General features: G+C 34.5%; 1 protein-coding gene across 3 annotated transcripts in view; it reads left to right on the top strand.

Annotated features, from left to right (window-relative positions):
- The window catches only part of kek3 (leucine-rich repeat, immunoglobulin-like domain-containing kekkon 3 protein), a 680,415-nt gene that overhangs the window by 7,824 nt on the left and 651,046 nt on the right, over positions 1-21,545 (top strand). For all 3 annotated transcript variants that reach the window (XM_072545350.1, XM_072545351.1, XM_072545349.1), the window contains exon 3: positions 3,278-3,984. The gene's annotated coding sequence lies outside the window, so the exon portion shown is untranslated. The remainder of the gene's footprint in view (positions 1-3,277; positions 3,985-21,545) is intronic.

Below are 21,545 nucleotides of genomic sequence, written 5' to 3'. Positions count from 1 at the left end.
TCAATTTTTAAAAAACAACAACATTGATGGTTGATACTGTTATATTATTTAATATCAAAAAATCTATTACTTTAACAATTTAATTAACGTTGGCTTTTGTCTTAAGTAGACACATACAGTTATATTGACTACTCTGTTACTTGTTCCGTCCTAACTTGTCAACATTGTCATTTCAATCAGTTGCTTCCATTAAGTCCTCGTAGACACACCGTCTCAGGACTTGCAACTTCAACGTGGAGTCATATGTCGCCATGTTACCTAATCCAACGGTAACTTTAGCATCCTAGCAATTTATATAGTATAATGTAAAACAAATGTAACTAAATTTTTGTTAACGGGTTTTTACCCATGTATTTAGTGGCTACACTCATGTGCACCTAGTAAGTATTAACCACACTTTTCATTAACCTTAGTCAAAATTTTAACTTCACGTTCTCTTTAATTAAGTGGTTATATATTTTATAGGACACTGATGATGGAATAATGGATTCCGAAAACGTTTTGTCTATAACAACCCATTTGGGTTTTTAAAAATTATATACCTTTTACAAAGGATTTTTAATAAATTATTTAATAAATTATATATTTCTAGTAATTACTTTCATATTATTATGATTTATTGTTGAAAACGTTAACAAATAGGTTCATGGATATTTTAACTTTACAAAACAATCATTTTTCGTTCTTAGTGAATTATTATTGAAATATATTTGTATTTTTGTAAAATTTCATTGCAAATATTACAGTTTTTTATAACTTCGTGGGTACAGAATTCCCGATTTTTGGAAATGCGTCTGATTTAAATAAATGCATCCTGAAAACATCGACTCTTGCTTTATTAGACTATTTAAAAAATTGACTTTTTTGGTACAGTAATATTAAATTTGATAGGTATATTATAATATGTACCTATTAGATGTTTATTTGATGTATTTGCCTAAGCCTGTAATAAGTAATGATCACTTCAATAAATAGTTCTTCTGGAACCCGTACATCTTCTAAAATCAATTTTCCATTTGGATTATTTTTCGTAAATTTGTTCCTATTTTCGATTCTTTAAACAAATTTGAATTTTAAATTCTTGTATGTATGATGGATGTACATATATGTTTAAAAATCCTAAAAAGATGAATGAGTACCAGCAGAAAATAAAAGTAATATTAAATGAAAGAGGAGAACAAAACAACATTGAAGAAGAATGGAATATCATCAAAACGACAATTACAAATATGGCAAAGGAAACATTAGGTGAAACTTCAAGCCAAAGAAACGAGGAGTGGTTTGACCAAGATTGCCAACAAGTAATAAATAGCAAAAATATAGCTAGACAGAAATGTCTACAAAGGGATTCCCGATCGAATAGAAAGGCATATGAAGAACTCAGAAAAGATGCAAAGAAAATATGCAGAAGGAAAAAGAGAGAAATGTTGAATAGGAAAATACAACAAATTACAGATTATAATAACAGAAGAGAGGCTAGAAAATTTTACAAGGAAATCAAGCAATGCACCCAAGGATACATAACAAGATCAACAGTTTGCAAGGACAAAAATGGGGCAATTATCAGCGAGAAAGAGGAAATAATGAAAAGGTGGAAGGAGCATTTTCAAGAGCTGTTAAACCCAGAAAAAGAACAAAACGAAGATGAAGAGATAATTCACCACACAGCAGAACAACTAGTTGAGCAACCAACATTGGAAGAAACGATAAACGTCATAAAACATCTAAAAAATAACAAAGCACCTGACACAGATGGAATAACTGCAGAACTGATAAAGAATGGTGGACATGCGCTATGGAGGCGTATCCATAAACAAATCGACCGCATATGGACACTAGAAGTCATCCCAGAAGATTGGAAAGTGGGAATCATACTTCCTATGTACAAAGGGGGAGACAAACGACTCTGCAAAAATTATAGGGACATAACAGTTTTAAATGTCATCTACAAGATATTATCAGGAATTATATATAGCCGCCTGGAATCGTTTTCGGAGGAGATTATTGGTGAATACCAATGTGGCTTCAGACAAAGTATATTCAAACTATATTCAAAAATGTGTTGAATATAACATACCTATTTACAACTTGTATATCGATTTCAAACAGGCGTTTGATGGAGTAGATCGACAAAAGATGTTAAAGCAACTATCTATGTTAGGGATACCCAATAAGTTGGTTAAACTTATACGAATGACTCTGGAGGGTTCCAAAGCTATGGTGAGAATAGATGGAGATATGACGCAGGCCTTTGATATTGAAAATGGAGTTAGACAAGGGGATGCCTTATCAACAACACTTTTTAATCTAACTTTAGAAGCTGTTGTTAGAAAACTGGATATAAACGGCTGTATTAATACAAGATCAATGCAAATATGCGCATATGCGGATGATGTTGCCATAATAAGCCGCAACAAAAGGGTATTGAGCGAAAAAGTCATAGAACTGAAACGAGAAGCTGCTACGTTTGGTCTATATATAAATGAAAACAAAACAAAATATATGGAGTGCACAAAATCGAATGAACATGAGAATCTAAAGGTAGACAACCATACCTACAAATATGCCTCCACTTTTCCCTACCTAGGCTCAATAATAAATGACAACAACAACATCAGTCAAGAAATACAAGCACGGATTCTTAGCGGTAATAAGTGCTTTTATGCATACAAAGACTTAATGAAAAGTAAGTTACTGAATCGTGAGTCTAAGCTGAGAATCTACAAAACAGTAATTAGACCAGTGGTCACATATGGATGTGAAACGTGGATCCTCTCAACCACTGATGAAAATCAACTGAGAATATTTGAGCGCAAAATACTAAGGAAGATATTTGGACCAACCCAATGCAGCGATAGTTCGTGGAGAATTAAAATGAACCACGAGCTGGATGAACTAATGCAGAGCGCAGATATTGTCAGATTTGTAAAATCACAAAGACTAAACTGGCTTGGTCACCTAGAAAGAATGCCAGATAATCGAGCTGTAAAAGTAGTCCAGAGATGGAAGCCCCAAGGAAACAGAACAAGAGGAAGGCCCCGTAAAAGATGGATAGACGACGTAGAGAGGGATCTTAAAACCATGAACATCAGGCAGTGGCGAAGGAAAGTATCCGACAGGGCAGAATGGAAGAACATTGTTAAGCAGGCCAAGACTCACAAAGGGTTGTAGCGCCATTAGAAGAAGAAGATGTATGATGGATGTATATATCAAACTTTTTTAAATTTAACTAATGCAAAATATCTGTAAAAATTGACAAATCTTTTCTTTTTTGCAGCATCCAGTACCGTGTCGTTAATAATTATCGGTAAAGGTAGGAGTATGTATGTGGTGGAGATACGAGATACATAAAAGTTTAAATAATAATATAAAATATAATTAATACTAGTTTAATTAAAAATATAATATAAAATGAAATGCAAAATTACTTATATATCAATTTCAGATCAAATATTAAAATATTTATTAAAGTTACGGACTCCACAGTTAGAGTGCGATTTTGATAACTGTTAGATGGGATCATTGACAGTTTCTGGGTCAATAAGGGTGACTTATCTGTGAGTCTTTCAAGACTCTTGGGTAAGTTGTTCGAGGCTGATCCAGGTAATTCCAAAAAGTTCTCTAAAAGAGGAATTTTGATATAAAGAAGGAAGTGGAAATGAAGAAGTAGAATAAAAAAAGATCAATGAAAAGGAGGCGAAAAATGAAATCGCTAACATGCAAAAATAACAGCAGCACAAGCATTGATTAGGAACAATCAAAATTCTTTATTTAGGCAACTTAATGAATAACTAATAGAAACTGTTTTGTGATAGCGTGTACAAATGTCAGAATGAGTTGGTCGCCGCCGGGATCAGAAGATATCCGGAGTGATTCGCACGAATTATGGTTGAAAGAATGCAGAGAAGCTCCAGTATACGAGTCATAGATGCTGATGCAGACCAGCAGAATAGGAGATATGGTTCTACAAAGATTTTGTTAAAGGTAAGTTTTAACAATCTTTTTCTATTGCTGGTAAAGTAGATGTTTTATCTCATTTCAAAATATTTACATGTAGTCTACAATATGTGCAGTTTCATCATCACCATTATCATCATCATCATCCAGCCTTCATTTATCACGTCCACTGCTGGACATAGGCCTTCCTTAAACTCCTCCATTCTTTAGAATTTTGTGCTCTTTGTATATTTGGCCATTTAATTCAACAAAGAGATTCGCGATAGCCAATTCCGACAGGGGCGCTCAAGATTTCAAAGATGGACGATAATTTCGGGAAAACAAATAATTTTGTCATTTGACCTCAAAGCTATAAAACGTTTAATATAAATCATTTACACGTGTGTTTTGCCAAAGTAAAAGTTTAAAAGTACGTTCTTCAAAGTTTATTTGTTTGTGATTTGAGTTTATACATGCGGGAATTGACTCCCAAACCTGAATAAAAATAAAATTAAATCATGAATGTGTTGCTTGTGTGAGTCCATTTCAAAAGGTAAAAGAAATAATAAATTAGACTTACTCACAATCAATTTAATTTAACTATCAGACGACCGGTTTCGCTTTCTACAATATGCAAAGCATCTTCAGGTCGCGATACAAAGTTAATTAAATGCTGAAAATAATAAACCCATATTAGGGTGTTGTCTAATAAAGGTAAAACAAAGATAGGTGATATAAATTATATAAATTACAGTAATTATGCCAATATTACATGTCTGTGGTAATTAAAAATGAATAAAATGTTTAAGCAGACAAGGTAAGACCCACAAATTGGTGAAATAGTCTATTAAACTGTAATGAATTAATAAATAAACAAATAAATAAAACAATACTTACATGCCGGTACTCTATTAATTGATGGTTGAAAGAACATGGTTCAAACTATCTTGTATTGTTAATTGGAGAACTCAAGTCAACTATTGTAATTGTTTAACAGTAAACGGGGAAGTTCTTGAGGAGACAGATTTTATCCAATGAAGTAGAGATAGGTAAATGTAATTGTTTGTTTGATGAAAGTAATGTTCTATACCATTAAGTTCTTTAAAGTTATTTATATTTATTCTGGAGATATATTTATGAAATGTGTGTTATTTATTGAGATTTTTATTTTTGTTTTTGAAGGTGACAGTTGTGAGACAACGAATAAGAATAGATGTACAAATTGTGTGGGTGTGCAATTATATATCAAATTTTTTTGATAAAGTTATGTTACAATATGTGGCAAATTGTTGTAAAGTCCAAATTATAAAGTTAAAATTTAAAATTGAGACACTTTAAGACACACAGAAAACACACAGAAATCACTTAAAAAACGGGGGGACGAAACAGACATTAAATTTAAAAAGGGGAGGATTTTAAATGTGTATGTGTGATGAAGTAATGTTTTATTTATTTGTTTATTTATTAATTCATTACAGTTTAATAGACTATTTCACCAATTTGTGGGTCTTACCTTGTCTGCTTAAACATTTTATTCATTTTTAATTACCACAGACATGTAATATTGGCATAATTACTGTAATTTATATAATTTATATCACCTATCTTTGTTTTACCTTTATTAGACAACACCCTAATATGGGTTTATTATTTTCAGCATTTAATTAACTTTGTATCGCGACCTGAAGATGCTTTGCATATTGTAGAAAGCGAAACCGGTCGTCTGACAGTTAAATTAAATTGATTGTAAGTCTAATTTATTATTTCTTTTACATTTTATAAAATTAAATGTTTGTTTTTTCACAGTGTGTCTGAAACACGGAAAGTAAAATTTACATTATCTCAATTATTTTTGTGGTTGCAAGGTCGATAGAGTTCTTTAGTTGAGGGTGAGGCAGTTTTTGGAGCTGGCCACGTTATATTTTGTTAATTACGTCTTACGTTTTCTACTAATAACTTCATGTGACCTTTGGAGCAATTTTCCTGATGGAACAGCATCTTTCTTCAGTCTTCTAAATTTAGTTTCAGGTGTTACTATAAAGTAAATTAAATATAAATATATTAAAATATAAATAATATTTTAATCAACACTTACTTGGAAAGTAATCGTTCTCAGAAAAATGTAAACTGCACACAGTCATGTACTTGATTATAGGTTTGCCAATTGGCAAAACGCATTGCCCAACTTTTATGTATGGAATTTTTTTTTAATTATATTAGGATGAACATTGAGGAACACTGCAATAGTTTTTTGAAGTCAAAGTCATTGTTAGTTAGAATATAAACCGGTCGCTAATATGTATACAAATTAATGACAATTTCAAGGTTTTCCCGAAGTGGATGCTTTTAAAAATCTACCACGAGTCGTCGTCCACTTTGCGGTTCCTCGCGAATAGCAGCTTTTGCTAGAAGATTTAATAGGGAGTTTTTGTAACTACCTAACGTAACGTATCTCCCTATACGTAAAGAACTAACGTATCGAAGAAGATGAACTTTAAATTGAGAGTTAAAGTTCTGCACGCAACGTAACGATGGTGTTGCCCTCATCGAATTAGTGATTAACTAATAAATTGTCAGTGCCAGTCTTGTCCTTGTCATTTGACCCTATTTTTGATTTTCAAAATAAATAACAAATATTTTTTGAACAATTTTTAATTTTTGAGATGGACGCGATATTAAATGTAGGTGCCTTTATTGATGATGAAGACGAAGACATATAAGATGCCCTTCTTCTCCACATCTTGCACGACTATACGGCCGCTTTAATTTTGATACCATTAAAAACATTTTTCGCTTTTGAATTAAATTCCTTCTTTCTGGATGGTCGTAAGAGTTCTTGCCTACGACTTCCTTCAACAAGAACAAATCATCTTCATTGCTGAAGTGAAGTCGTTTTCTACTGCTTTCCATTATTTATAAAAATCAAAACAAATATACTATTACCACATGTGCTTATGAAATGTGGATGTTAAAATTTTGGTAATCGGGTAAGATTCCCATGCGCATTCGGTTACCTTCGGCTCGCTAGGGATGCGTATGAACGTAACGTACCAGCCCGTTACGTTAGGTAATACCAAGTAATACGTATCTAGATACGTTAGTTCAACCATTAATGCGCATGCTTATATGTCAAAAAGATATGTTACGTATACGTATTTGCTTGCACAAAAACTCTCTAATCTTTTACACATTTCGCATAGCCTAGCTAGAGGACAGAAAACGATATTATTATATCGTTTTCGTTCACGGCCGCCAAATCAGGTGACGCCTCTATACGCTAACCACTGCAGTGGTGAAGCTTTAGGAGACATTGGTTGGACTTTCCGAGTTTGAATTTGTATCAGCCCAAGTGTCTGATGAGGCTGGAATTGGCCGAAATGATTCATAACACTTTATTGATACCGATTCGAGCACGGGAAGTTTATATAAACTAGATAAATAGAATATATAAACTTCCGTTGCTATCATACATTTGGAAATCGAGTATACTTTTACTTTTATTCTTTACTGTTTTCATGTTAGACAATAATATGTACTATTGGAACAAAAAAACATCCGCTAAATAAACACCGTTTTTATATATACCCACATGTTCAATTCTGTGTTAAATATTAAGGATAAAACTTGCAAATATCAAATTTAATATCGTCGTGAACGTTTTGTTCACTTTTCATTATGTTGTATAAAATTTTAATAACAATTCGTGTACGTAACATAACTGAACATGCAGCGCGACAAAATATGTAGCGTTTGGTTGAATCAAAATTAAAAATGCATTATTTATTGTATTTTAAAATTAACATTCTTTCTACGCTGCTTTTATAAAGTTCGTATAATCAACATACGTTATAGATCCTTTTGTATGTATAGATTTTATAATTTGTTAATCATTTGTACATTTATAATATATATATATATATATATATATATATATATATATATATATATATATATATATATATATATATATATATATATATTATTTAAAAAGGCACTAACATTAGAATTAAAGCATGCGATCAATACTTACAAAAAACAAACTATAGGGGAAGCCGGGGCAAAATGAGCACCGGGGCATGATGAACAATTCCTTAAATTTAGAAAATTTCCAATGCAGTTTGGCAACACCTCTCTAGCATAAAGTAAAAGGCGCGTGCCCGTAACAGGCAACTCAGTTTAGACGAATCAACCGTTCGCTGCGGTCGTTATTTGTAATAGATATCTCTTTGTACACGTGATATAATTTTGTATGATATTGTTTAGTATACTACGGCAATCAGTGTTTCGTTTTTAAAATTGTTACAGCTCTACGATCAAAAGGTGAGTTTAGTTATTACATTAATGTAACTTAAATCAAAAGAATTGTTGTGGTTTCTTTTAAGGAGGCAAAAATAGTTAAATATGAAGCGTGGGGCATAATGAGCGGGGCAAAATGAGCAATAATAGGGTGCCCATAATGCCCCTGTCCGTATTGCCCCTCGTTATCAAGCTGTTAGATACACTCTTAAACCAACGTTTGTTTCTATTTCAGTTAAGCAAATATGGTGCGTAATTATATAAAACAGACCAACAGACAATCTTGGACAGAGAATGGAATGGCACAAGCAATTGATGCTGTTATAAATCGAAACATGGCGTGTCAAACTGCTGCTACAAATTATGCTGTTACTCGTGCTACTTTACAACGTCGCATACGTAAATACCAAGCCAATCAAGACATGTCTTGTGCCGTTAAAAAAGGCATGGGATTCTTCAAACCGGTATTTACACCAGAGCAGGAATTGGAGTTGGTTGGCTATATTCAAGATATGGAAAATCGCCTTTTTGGGCTTACATCAAGAGACCTTCGAAAAGTTGCATATCAGTTAGCAGAACGAAACGAAATTTCCCATAACTTTAATCATACCACCCAAATGGCGAGAGAAGATTGGTTGTCTGCTTTCCTTAAAAGGCATGATGTTCTATCTTTAAGAAAACCAGAGGCAACTTCTGCAGCACGCGCTATGGGGTTTAACAAAATTTCAGTAAATAGGTTCTTTGTCGTCCGCAGAGAGAGGGAAGATGCTTACTGTGGAAATATGTATGGGTGCAGATGGTTCATTCATGCCTCCACTTTTTATTTTTCCAAGGAAACGAATGAAGCCGGAACTGTTAGATGGCGCACCACCAGGGTCTTGGGCTGAGTGTAATGATTCAGGCTGGATGCAAGGTGATTTGTTTGTTAAATGGTTTAAAAAATTCGTAGCATGGTCAAGAGCTTCAAAAGAAAATATTGTGTTGTTATTGTTAGATGGCCATTTTACGCACACAAAAAATTTAAAACTTATTGACCTTGCAAGACAACATGGTGTAGTTCTGTTGTGTTTTCCACCTCATTGTACCCATAAACTCCAGCCACTAGATGTAAGCTTCATGAAACCATTAAGTGTCTATTACGCTGACGAAATAAAAAATTGGTTAAGGTTGAATCCAGGTCGAGTAGTTACTCACTACCAAGTGACTGAACTTTTTGGAAAGGCGTTTATTCGAGCGGGAACAATGTCAATAGCTATAAATGGTTTTAAAGCTACCGGGATATGGCCACATAACCCAAATATTTTTGTGGATGCTGATACAAATATAGAACAGTCGCAAAATGCCGGAATTATGGAGCCTCGGCAGAACACGCCACCTTCACAAAGCATAAAGCACTCTCCACAACCTGGACCGTCAAACAGATCACCTTCTTCAGACCAAAAGATCAAAACGATAAGCCAACTAAATTTGTGTTTTTTGCTTCTCCACAGCAAATTTTACCCATTCCAAAGACTACAAAGAAACAAAGGCAGACAAGAAATCGGGGAAAGACAGCTATTTTAACAGAATCGCCCTACAAGAACGAGCTCATGGAGTCAACTCAAATTAAAGAGCCTAGAAATTCTAACGCTGAATCTAAAAAACGAAAAGTGTTTAAGAATGATGAGGATGAAAAAGAAAACAAAACAGAAAACGTAAACACAAAAAAATAAGCCAAAAGGTCTAAAACCAATGTGAAAAATCAAAAAACTGTTGAAGATGACTCGGAAAGTGACGTTTCCGATGTAGATTGTCTATACTGTGGATACTCATACTTGCAATCAACTGAAGGGTGTGTAAGTTGTTGTGTATGCGAAAAATGGGCTCATTGCTCCTGTGCTGGAGAAGAGGACGATGACGATGAGTGTAAATATATTTGTGAACAGTGCCAGAAATAAGCAAAACTTTTCTTAAATGCTGTGCTCATTGTGCCCCATACCCGGGGCATAATGGTTTTTTGTTAACTTAACATTTTTTATTATTTTTTTTATTGTTAAGTGAGTTTTAGGTTAAAATTGTATTTTGTAATAAAAAATAATAAATATGTAACTATATAGAACTAAAATAATTTCCATATTACCACGAACAAGATCAAAATTACCCAATGTCCTTAGAGTGCTCAGTATGCCCCGGCTTCCCCTAGTGGTGTTATTTACGGGTACAAGATTAATACCTAGAAAATTAAAGAGAATTTTTTACGAATTAAAATCGAACACACTCCCCAGAACGTCGTTAACTCTTTCTTCTTTTAATAGCTATAAATCGGCAATATTTCCGGGTGTGCAAGAATACCGACTGATAAAAAGTTCGCATTATCGAATCACAAACTTTACACATTTCAAATATCGACTAGCATGTGTATTCCCTTTTCCCCTCAAGTCGAAGGCCTGTCTTCTTTAGCATTGCATCGAGAAGAAACGTGTCCCAATTGGTTGCATTTGAAATATTTCGTTCCCTTGGCTTTATCAGGACAATCTTTCGATCTGTGTCCTCGATTTCCACAATTATAACATTGTTCTTCCTTCTTAATCCCATTTTCCGACATTCTTCTGTCATCTTATCTAGCTTCATTGTTTCTATAATCTCGTCTTGCTTCATAGTTTCTATACTTGGATTTCAACATGATGGAGCACACTTTGCTCTACCTATGCGACATTTTTTAAACGAAACTTTTCACGCTCGTTAGATAGGTAGAAGAGGTCAGATGATGAATTAGTGATTGACCACCTAGGTCACTGGATTTAATACCCCTAGACTTCTTCTTATAAGGGGGTATTTAAAAACAAAAATGTATGCTACTCAACCAGAATCTCTAGATGATTTATAACAATGAATAGATGATGAATGTCGACAATTAAATGCAGAAGTGTTAAGCAATGTCAGAGAAGAATTTCAAAATAGATTGTACTATTGTATGGAAGGGAATGGCAGTCATTTTGAACAATTATTGTAAACTTTGATAAAATAAAGGCAGATATCGAGCACAGTTTTATTAATTGAATTAATTGAATTTAATCAACACCAAAGATAGGATGAACACACTTGACAAAAGTGGTATTTATAAATTAAAGTGTGATGATTGTGATGCTTCTTATGTAGGTGGAACCATTAGAAAGTTATCTACTAGAATTGCAGAACATTTGAAAAGACCACACTCTTCAGGTTTTGGTCAACACTTATCTAGTAAACACAATTTTAACATTAATACTGGTCCGCCTATTTTACATGACATTAGTAGAAAGAAAAACTATTTGGAGTTGGATTTATTGGAAGATTTGGAGATCACAAAGGAAACAAATGGAAATTCTTACTGTCTTAATACTTAAAATAATTTAAATTTTACTAAATTTAAACCTATTTACTCAGATTTCTTCTTTTCTACGGTATTTATAGTGCCTGGTAGACCCTTTTATTGTAGTCAACCACCCACTGTCTAATAGATTGTTTAGTCTATTTCTTGCATTCATAATTTACGTCTACTTCAATATTGCTCTCAAACTAACACCCAATTATTATAGACAGATTTAAGTGTGAGATCTGGATTATGCAATCCAGTTAAAATATTCTATATGTCATATTTCATCAGGTGATTTTCTATAGTAGTGTCAGTTGGACCTTTGGTCAATGCTTAGTTACTTAGAATTTTGGAATGTGCAGATCACATCTACATGATTGTGACTGCCCATACAAGCTGTCATATGTCACATGTCACCTTAACATTTCCGTTAATACCGCGAGTCATTCTCTCTCCTGTTGCCGACAAGAATGTAGCTTCGACCAATTTTTAAATAATTTTAAACTGTTTGTCCTTGTTTAGTGTACTATTATGTTCAACTTTATGTTTAGTTTTATGTTTAATGTGACGAAAATTGACGAAGTAAGTATAAAACGTTAATCACAAAAAACTTTCTTCTTCTTCTTCTGGTTCCTATCCGTTTCGGATGTTGGAAATCATATTAGCAATCATGACCTTGCTCGCTGCGGCTCGAAACAGCTCCGTTGAGGTTTTCTTAAACCATGTTCTTAAATTCCGCAGCCACGATATTCTCCTTCTACCGGGTCCTCGCTTACCTTTGACTTTACCTTGCAATATAGGCTGCAGCAGGGAGTAACGGTGCTGATTTCTCATAAAGTGTCCCAGATATTGTAATTTTATGCGTTTGATCGTAAACACAATCTCTGGTTCCTTCTTCATTTTTTTCTAGAACTTCCTTGTTCGTGATCCTTGCTGTCCATGATATTCTCAGCATTCTTCTATAAAGCCACATCTCAAATGCTTCAAGTTTTTTAATAGTGGTGTCTGTAAGCGTCCATGCCTCCGCTCCGTACAACAACACAGAGAAAACATAGCATCTCAAATGTCTAATTTTTGTATCTAGGGATATGTTGTGACTTTTGAAGATGGCGCTCATTTTGTTAAAGACCGTTCTTGCCTTTCCTATGCGGCACTTTATTTCGTGTACATTGCTCCACTGTTCGTTTATAATAGTTCCGAGGTAGCAATACTGTTTTACTCGCTCTATCTGCGTCCCATTAATGTATAGATAATCATTCTTGATCAATATCTCCTTGATCCTTAAGACAATCTCCTTGCTGATAATCATTTGTTTCATTTTGTGGGTATTAATGTTTAGTCCGTACTGTTGACTGTACTCGTTTATTCTGTCCATTAGCCTCTGAAGTTCCTCTAAACTATCTGCTATCACCATGGTGTCGTCGGCATATCTAACATTGTTTACTCTTTCACCATTTAGAAGGATGCCTTCGTCTATTCCGTAAAGAGCCGCGTTAAAAATTTTTTCTGAGTACATATTAAATATCAACGGCGATAGGATACATGCCTGTCTAACTCCACGTAGTATTTTTATGTGATCTGTTTCTTCTCCGTTAATTTTCATGTATGCGGTCTGATTCCAGTAGAGTTCTGAAATTATTCTGAGGTCTTTGTCATCAAGGTCTGCTTTTTTTAAAATGTTTATCATCTTTTGATGTTGAACTCTATCAAATGCCTTTTCATAGTCGATCAAGCACGCGTATGCGTCGCAGTTAACGTCACTGCGTCTTTGAATCAGTACCTGTACTTCGAAAAGTGCCTCTCTGGTACCCACTGCGTTAATGAAGCCGAACTGTCTGTCCGATATTTGTTCCTCGCACTTCTTATAAATTCTTCCATGGATGACTCTAAGAAACAGTTTCAACATGTGGCTCATTAGGCTGATTGTTCGATATTCTTCGCACTTTTTAGCCCCCTGTTTTTTAGGCATCGCTATGAATTCTGATTCTAGCCATTTATCAGGGATGATTCCTGTATTGTATATTTTATTGAAGACAGCCGTGATCCAATTTATTCCTTCTTCCTCCAAGAGTTTTAAAAATTCAGCTTCGATATTATCAGGCCCTACAGCTTTTCTGCTTTCCTGCAAAAAACTTTATCATCCATTAACTTCGAGCTTTTATCGAGGTTAATCAATTTCTTCATTTAAAAAAACGGTTCTTGGCTTATTTCAAATGCCTCTGAAGATGTTCTAGGGAGATAAAGTACTTGGGCAAGATTAATTAATAAAACTGTGCTCGATATCTGCCTTTATTTTATCAAAGTTCATTTATTCGAGCATTTAACCTTATATCAAATTATTGTAAAAATTGTTGGCAGTGAAATGTTCATTCTAAATATTTGTAATAAAATTGTTAAAAAAATTTTTTTTTTAAATCCAATTTTCTTGCTTTTGTACCTATTTTTCCCATAAATTAATCACTTTAAGCATCATATGTTATATATTTTTAAATCAGTACAAAAAGGAGAATCCAAATACTAAAGGTAGAAGTAAATAAAAAAAATAAGTGATGATACAGGGGGTGAGAGAGTGCCTTTCCCAGCAAGCTTAAATATAACATAATATCTTCCTCTTCAAATATTAATTGCCGTGTTTTTGCGCTTTTCGTTAGATATATATATATATATATATATATATATATATATATATATACATATATATATATATATATATATATATATATATATATATATATATATATATATATTCTTGACATTAAGTATGTTTTCTTGATGATATAAAAAATTGTCTACCAATCATTTGTTTCCAATTCGTTCAATAAATTCAAAAGTTGTAGACCAAACGTGTTCCAGCTCTTCATGTTGAATTGGCGAAACGATAATAATAATACCGTATTATATAACTCGTTACAAAGAAAGTACAATGTAGTAAAATAAAATTTATAGCTAGCAGTAACAAGCGAAGAGATTTAAAATATAAACAAGCAGAGAAAAACATTCCGTCTCTATCTCAGTTTGGAATAAAACATCAAGAGACTGGAACGAAAATATATATATAAATTTTGCATCGTGAGCGACTTGAAAAATATTATTGTGTCAGTGAAAGAAGTGGATGTAGAGCGGGGCAAATCTAAAATCGATTTTAAAAGGAAATTTGTAGATTAAGTCATAAACTCGAAACGTTTTGCGCAATTGTTCGTGCAGAAAACTTTTTTTTCAAACTATTGTAATGAAAATCGACTGATCCTACGAAGACTGTAGTAACTCATTTTTTTATGGACCTATAGTAAGGGGTTATACAGATAATAGCAAAACAAGTTTATAAAAGGTCTTACCAATCCTGCGCTGCACACACACTCGCGGGATTTACAGGTTTTCATTTGCGGTTGTTCTTCGTACGGGGAAGCTGTCTTTATCGGTTTTCAACATGTGTCTCGCGGTATTAACACTAAGATCAAGAGATAGAGCACATTTGCGTCTGTAAATGATTTAAAAGAGGATTTGCGGTGTTTTTCGCGTAACTATAAGCGGGAGAAAGAAAGAATATCTGTTGCTTGCAGTTAACAGTAGAGAGAATACGTCTGTTGCTAGCGATAGTCAACAGGCAAGAGAGCGTACGTCTGTTGCTAACGATCATGGACGTATAAACATAGATGGACACAGCAATAAGATACCTTAAACACACACTGTTTTGAAGCTTTGATATTCCTGGGCAAGAGGGTAAAGGGGAGTAAAACGGGTATCGATAGACTGTGATACTTCCTCAATGAACATAACCGTGCTTGAATTTTTACTCGCCGGGATAATTATTCAGACGTTAATAATTGGAATTAGTAATAATGTATAAAAACACGTTTTTATAGAAAAAATAAAATACAATTTTATTTGCTTTAAAATTATTACAATACAATATAGTTGAGCTCAAGTTAATTTTTTAATAGGTATCAAAGAATCCTACGATAAAAAAAACAATTAAAAAATATACATTTGTCAAATTTAAGTACATACCTATATTTATTGATAATTGTATTAAAACATATTTTTTAAAATTGTGACAAATTTGTTTTAATACAATATGAATAGATTCCACGTAGTAAGGGTTTCTGCTACAAAAATATTTATTGATCATTTCAAAGCTGGCATTTGACATAAAATTATTTACAAATATACCTACTTATTAAAAAGTAGGCGTGAAAATGTATAAATTATTGGAAAGCTATTTAGCGAACAGAAATATTAAAGTAAAAATGGTAAATAGACATAATAGAAGACGTTGGTACAGAAATAAATTTTTATTGATTGCGAAATAAAACAGTCTTAGTAAGAACGCTTCTTATGCGCACGGTGTTAGCATCTAAAGTAGTCCTCGTTTCATGATGAATTCTAATTTTAAAATATTTCTCAAGAACCAATTTTAAAAGTTGCATAGAGTGACTATCGATTGCATCTTCATCATACATATGGTCACCAAAATGCTCATAAATTGATTTTGGGACATTTTGTATGGTTTTATTAATCAAAATATTCATAAGGTTTTTAACTCGTCTGTTGTAGATATTTATAGTTTTATTAAAAAATCTGAAATATTTTTCAGCTTCCTTACAAGTTTTAATAACCAAAAATGATGCTTTTGAAAGGTTTTTATACTGTTTTCTCTGTTGAAGTTTGGAGTAAGTTTCATCATTAATCAATATTATTTGGAAACCTACATAGAACAATAAATGAGTTTTATTCATTTCACTAATTTATTTGAATTCATGAGAAATATTAAATTAAAAAGCTACTAAACAGATCTTTTTAATCAGATGATGTCTACTTACAATTTAAAAATGTCTATACTAATTTCATGAACTAATATTTTGTTCAATACATTAATGAATATGAATAAACCCAATGGTACGCTTATGAAAGACATATTTTAAAATGTAAACAAACAGGCTTCCTCAGTTCCTCATCTTAATAATGTAAACAAACAGTACTTACAAATTAAATGAGACATTGGGATGTAAATATTTCGTTTTTTTGCAAATGCAATACTGTAGCACCATTATTATAATATGTTTATTTCACTATTTACAAATATCACTTAAAATACAGCCATAATATCGAAAAACAACGTTTCCTCATCTTGGGTAAAAAGTAAACAAACATGGACATGACATGGAACAGCATTTGAAGTTTGACGTAGAGCCATAAGACAGAGAAATGTAAACACCGTTGCCATTAATAAATAGTTGTCAGTGCTTCTACATATAAAATAATTGGTTGATATCTGTTTTATACGCTATTATTAAATGATATGCACACTATGTGCACATTTGATGTTTTAATTATAATTAAATATATTAATATAAGTAATAAATTATTATTTTGGTTTGATAGTACCTGTAGAGTATAAAATAAATATAGTAATATTTTCAGCGATACGTGAATAAGATATTTTAATAAAAAAACCTGACAACATTTGAAGGTGCTGAGAATGTAACCTAGTCAAATAATTTTGGCTTCACATTTTTATGTAAATAACTGAGTCCATCTGTGTTTATACGTCCATGCTAACGATAGTCAACAGGGAAGAGAGGGTACGTCTGTTGCTAGCGAAACTCAGCAGGCGAGAGAAAGAGAATACTTTTTTTGATTTGCTATTTTCGTCTGTATTTCCACAGGGGTGAGCTTAAAGTGGGAGCAGGAAAAGGTTGGAGTAGGGTAATAATTTTAAAATTAAGGTGAAGAATGATAAGAAGTAATACAGCGAAAAAATGACATGATTTTTTGCATGTAAAAAATTGAATAGAGATGATTATATAATTATAAAAATATATCTACATCGTTACCAAAATTCATTATTCTATAAAATGGACGTTTTTATAGCATTAAGTGATACTTTTATTAATGATCTTGCAAGAGTAAAGTAAAACACATTTAAGACGAAAATGGTCATAAGTGACTTTTGAATAAGTTATTATAGTTTTCGATGGAGATATTTTTAAAGTAATAAATACCAGAATTATCTGTTTCTTATCTTTATTTATATAAAATACTACATTTTAAAGAAGTTACTGATCTAATTTGCAGTTTTGTATTTTAATTCAATTTTCATCCTCTGACTCTTCTTCGCTCTCAACTTAATCAACTTCGAGCTCGACTTTAGGAGGTACATAACTCTTTGAATTAAGATTTTTATAAAATCCATGGTATATTGTGGGTATTTTGCTAGTAGTACACAGCTACAATAATCCTTTTAGTTTTTTTCTTTAATTGGTAATGCTGCAACAAGCATACAGTTTCGGTTGAAATTTGATGGTAGTGGAAAGCCGTTCTCTGCATTTTCGATTTAATTTTATGTCACAAATTTTAAAGCCATCATCGAATTCGTATTTAAATATTATAGAATTTTGGTGTTCATGCGAAAATTTAATTTCTCGTATTTTGCTATTTTTTTTGTTGTCAACTTTCCAATTCTTGGTATCAGTAAGTTGTTTAAGGTTAAAACAATTATTTTGAGATATTCCCAGAAGATCATAAAATCTTCCTGTAGTTTTAGCCATTCTGATTAATGTGACCCACTGTTCTGGTACATATACAACCAATTGCCTTCTCTTTGCAATTTCGATAACAGTGTTCATATTCTCAGCGTCGTTCTGAGTGTGGCCTTTTTTCCGAAATCTGTGAACCATATCAATCTGAAAATGTGCAGCAGCAAAAGCAAACATTGAAAGCATTATTCGATTCCGATTTTGTGCTCCACAATTGTCTGAGTAGAATATTATCGATTTACCACCATGTTTTGTCTTGAGATCAAAAATGTTCTGAGGCGACTGGCAATTTCATTTGGACCTCTTTTAGCCACCTGCTCATCCAGACATAGGATTACTTCAGATAGAGCAAACGATAACAGGCAAAATCGGAGAGGATCGGGCAGGCTTCATGGCAGGAAGATCATGCATAGACCACATATACACACTGGAACAACTGTTGGACAAGAAAAAAGCAAAAAATAGAGATATACATTTGGCATTTGTGGTCCTGTACCAAAGTCAGAACTATAGGAGGCAATGTAAAATTAGAAATACAGACAGAACTCATAGAAGCTACAAAAGCTCTGTGCAAAGAAAATAAAATGTCCATTAAAATGGGAACAAGAATATATATATAAATACTTACTACCGGAGGTTTATTAAGAAGTTTGCAGATATCGCTAAGCCATTAACGCGACTTACAGAGGAAGCAAGAGAATACCGCTGGGATATAGACTGCCAAAATGCCTTTGAAACGTTGAAAAAGCATTTAATAACAGCACCAATTTTGGGGTATCCACTGCCAGAAGGAGAGTTCATCTTAGATACGGATGCAAGTAACGTGGGAATTGGAGGAGTGCTGTCTCAGATTCAAGGAGGACAGGAACGAGTCCTCGGATATTTTAGTAAAGTCCTTTCAAAACCTGAGCGGAATTATTGCGTCACGAGAAGAGAACTTCTGGCAGTAGTGAAATCAGTAGAGCACTTCTATCAATACCTCTATGGAAGGAAGTTTTTAATCCGAACCGACCATGCCGCCCTTAAGTGGTTGATGCAGTTTAAGAATCCAGAGGGTCAGATAGCCAGGTGGATCGAACGACTCCAAGAATACGATTTTAAGATTGAGCACCGGGCCGGAGTTAGCCACAGAAACGCTGATTCTCTTTCCAGAAGGCCATGCTCAGCAGAGTGTTCCCACTGCAACAAAACGGAATCCAAGGAAGCGGCAGTGCTAAGAACGACGATTGTCAACGACGACTGGACGCCTACTAAGATCAGGGAAGAGCAAGAGAGAGATCCAGTTATACAGAAAATCCGAAAATGGAAAGAGGAAAACCGTCGACCACCTTGGCAGGAAATATCAAACCTATGCTCAGTAGTTAAGACGTATTGGGCCCAGTGGGACTCATTTATCATCGAAGATGGCTTGCTCAAACGAGTCCTGGAAAATGATGACGGTTCAGAGAAGAGAAGACAGTTGGTGATCCCAAAGAGCAGAATAGCCGAAGTACTTCGTCAGTTACACGACAGTCCATCGGGAGGGCATTTTGGTGTAAGGAAAACCCTTCAGCGAATTCGGGGACGGTTTTATTGGATGAACAGTTCCGACGACGTAAAAGACTGGTGTAAGAAATGTACTATTTGTGCTACGAGTAACGGGCCTCACCGAAAAAGGAGAGCTCCTATGAGACAATATAATGTTGGAAGCCCGTTTGAAAGAATAGCTTTGGACATTGCAGGGCCATTTCCAGAAAGTGAAAATGGGGGCAAGTACATGTTGGTAGTAATGGATTACTTCACTAAGTGGGTCGAGATTTACGCACTTCCAGACCAGAAGGCCGCCACCGTTGCAGATAAGTTGATCCAAGAATATATCAGCCGATTTGGAGTGCCTTTGGAGATCCATAGTGACCAAGGCAGGAACTTCGAAAGTGATCTATTCCAAGGTATATGTGATAGACTAGGCATGAAGAAAACAAGAACTACCGCGTATCATCCGCAATCGGATGGTATGGTAGAACGAATGAATAGGACAGTTGGCAAGTATTTGACAAAGATGGTGTCCGATCATCAGCGAGACTGGGACCAATACCTTCCGTTCTTCACAATGGCCTACAGATCTGCTGTTAACGAATCAACAGGCCAGACACCAGCCAAAGTCCTATTCGGACGCGAAATGCGACTACCTTGTGATCTCGAGTTTGGATGTCGACCTGGAGAAGATGTAGCGGGTGAAGATTATGTGATCGAATTACGAAGAAGAATGGACGATGTACATGAGTTAGTCCGTTCCCACCTTCAGATCGCTAGCGACCGAATGAAGAAACGGTACGATACACAAGCCGAAAAGGGTTGCTTTAAGAAGAACGACAAAGTATGGCTGTATAATCCCAAGAAGCGAAAAGGTTGTTCTCCCAAATTGCAGCAGTTTTGGGAAGGTCCATACCTCATCATGGAGAAGATCAACGATGTCATCTACCGAATAAGCAAGATTCCGAGGGGAAAGCCGATGATAGTACACCATAACCGGTTGGCATCTTTCGAAGGTGACCACGACGTAGATGAAGAAGTGGAAGTAAACCAAGTCCAAGATGTGTTTGACCTCACGTTTGAGGAATTCATGGGTGCCTATGGAGGTACCGGTAAAGCGAGACATGGTGTTACCACTGAAGAAAAGCAAGATCTACTCGAGCTCCCCGATGACTACTCGCTGGCCCTTACCATCCCGGCCAGTATCAAAGACGCACCAGGGTTGGCATCCGTCTTTCGAAGGAAGTTTGGTCGAGTTGCAGAACTTCAATGCCAAGTGCCAGCTCCCGGTAAAACCTTGAAACTCCAAGATGCATCACGTTACCTTTTCTACCTGGTAACAAAAGACACTGCCCGTGACCAACCTACCTACCGAGATGTATGGGAAGCCTTACTTCAATTGAGAGGGCACGTACTAGAGTCCGACGTGCAAAAGTTAGCCATGCCAAAGTTGGAGTGCCGCCAATTAGATTGGAGGGTTATCCGAAATATGGTGGAGGAGATCTTTAAAGACACCGAAGTCCAGGTGTTAGTCTGTTGCAATCCGCATAGTTACTGGTGCGGAGAGAAAACCGTCCCTTGTCATTTTTATACAACTGGAAGTTGTAAAAGAGGGTCCAGTTGCCGATACCAGCATACCGTTCCAGTTCTAGTCCCAACAAGGTTCCAGGAGGAACCATCTTTTGAGAGGGGGGCAATGTTACGTAAAAATATGAGTCATAGTTTTAACCTTTAAAACATGTTTTTAATCTAATATGTTGTAGAGTTTACGAGAGGCCTCGATTTACCTGAGCGACCTTCCAGAAGCGATGCGAGGGAAATCAAGTTTGCCTTTACCGTTTCGCCATCGAAGGTTTTAGACTATTCGAGATAACGGCACTGGTATATAATAACGGAACTTTATTTGGAAGGGACAGTTAATAAAGAAGATT

This window comes from Diabrotica undecimpunctata, chromosome 9, assembly GCF_040954645.1.
Source record: "Diabrotica undecimpunctata isolate CICGRU chromosome 9, icDiaUnde3, whole genome shotgun sequence".
Lineage (NCBI taxonomy): Eukaryota > Metazoa > Arthropoda > Insecta > Coleoptera > Chrysomelidae > Diabrotica > Diabrotica undecimpunctata.
The sequence above is the reverse complement of the archived record's forward strand: the minus strand, read 5'-3'. Positions and strand labels throughout refer to the sequence as shown.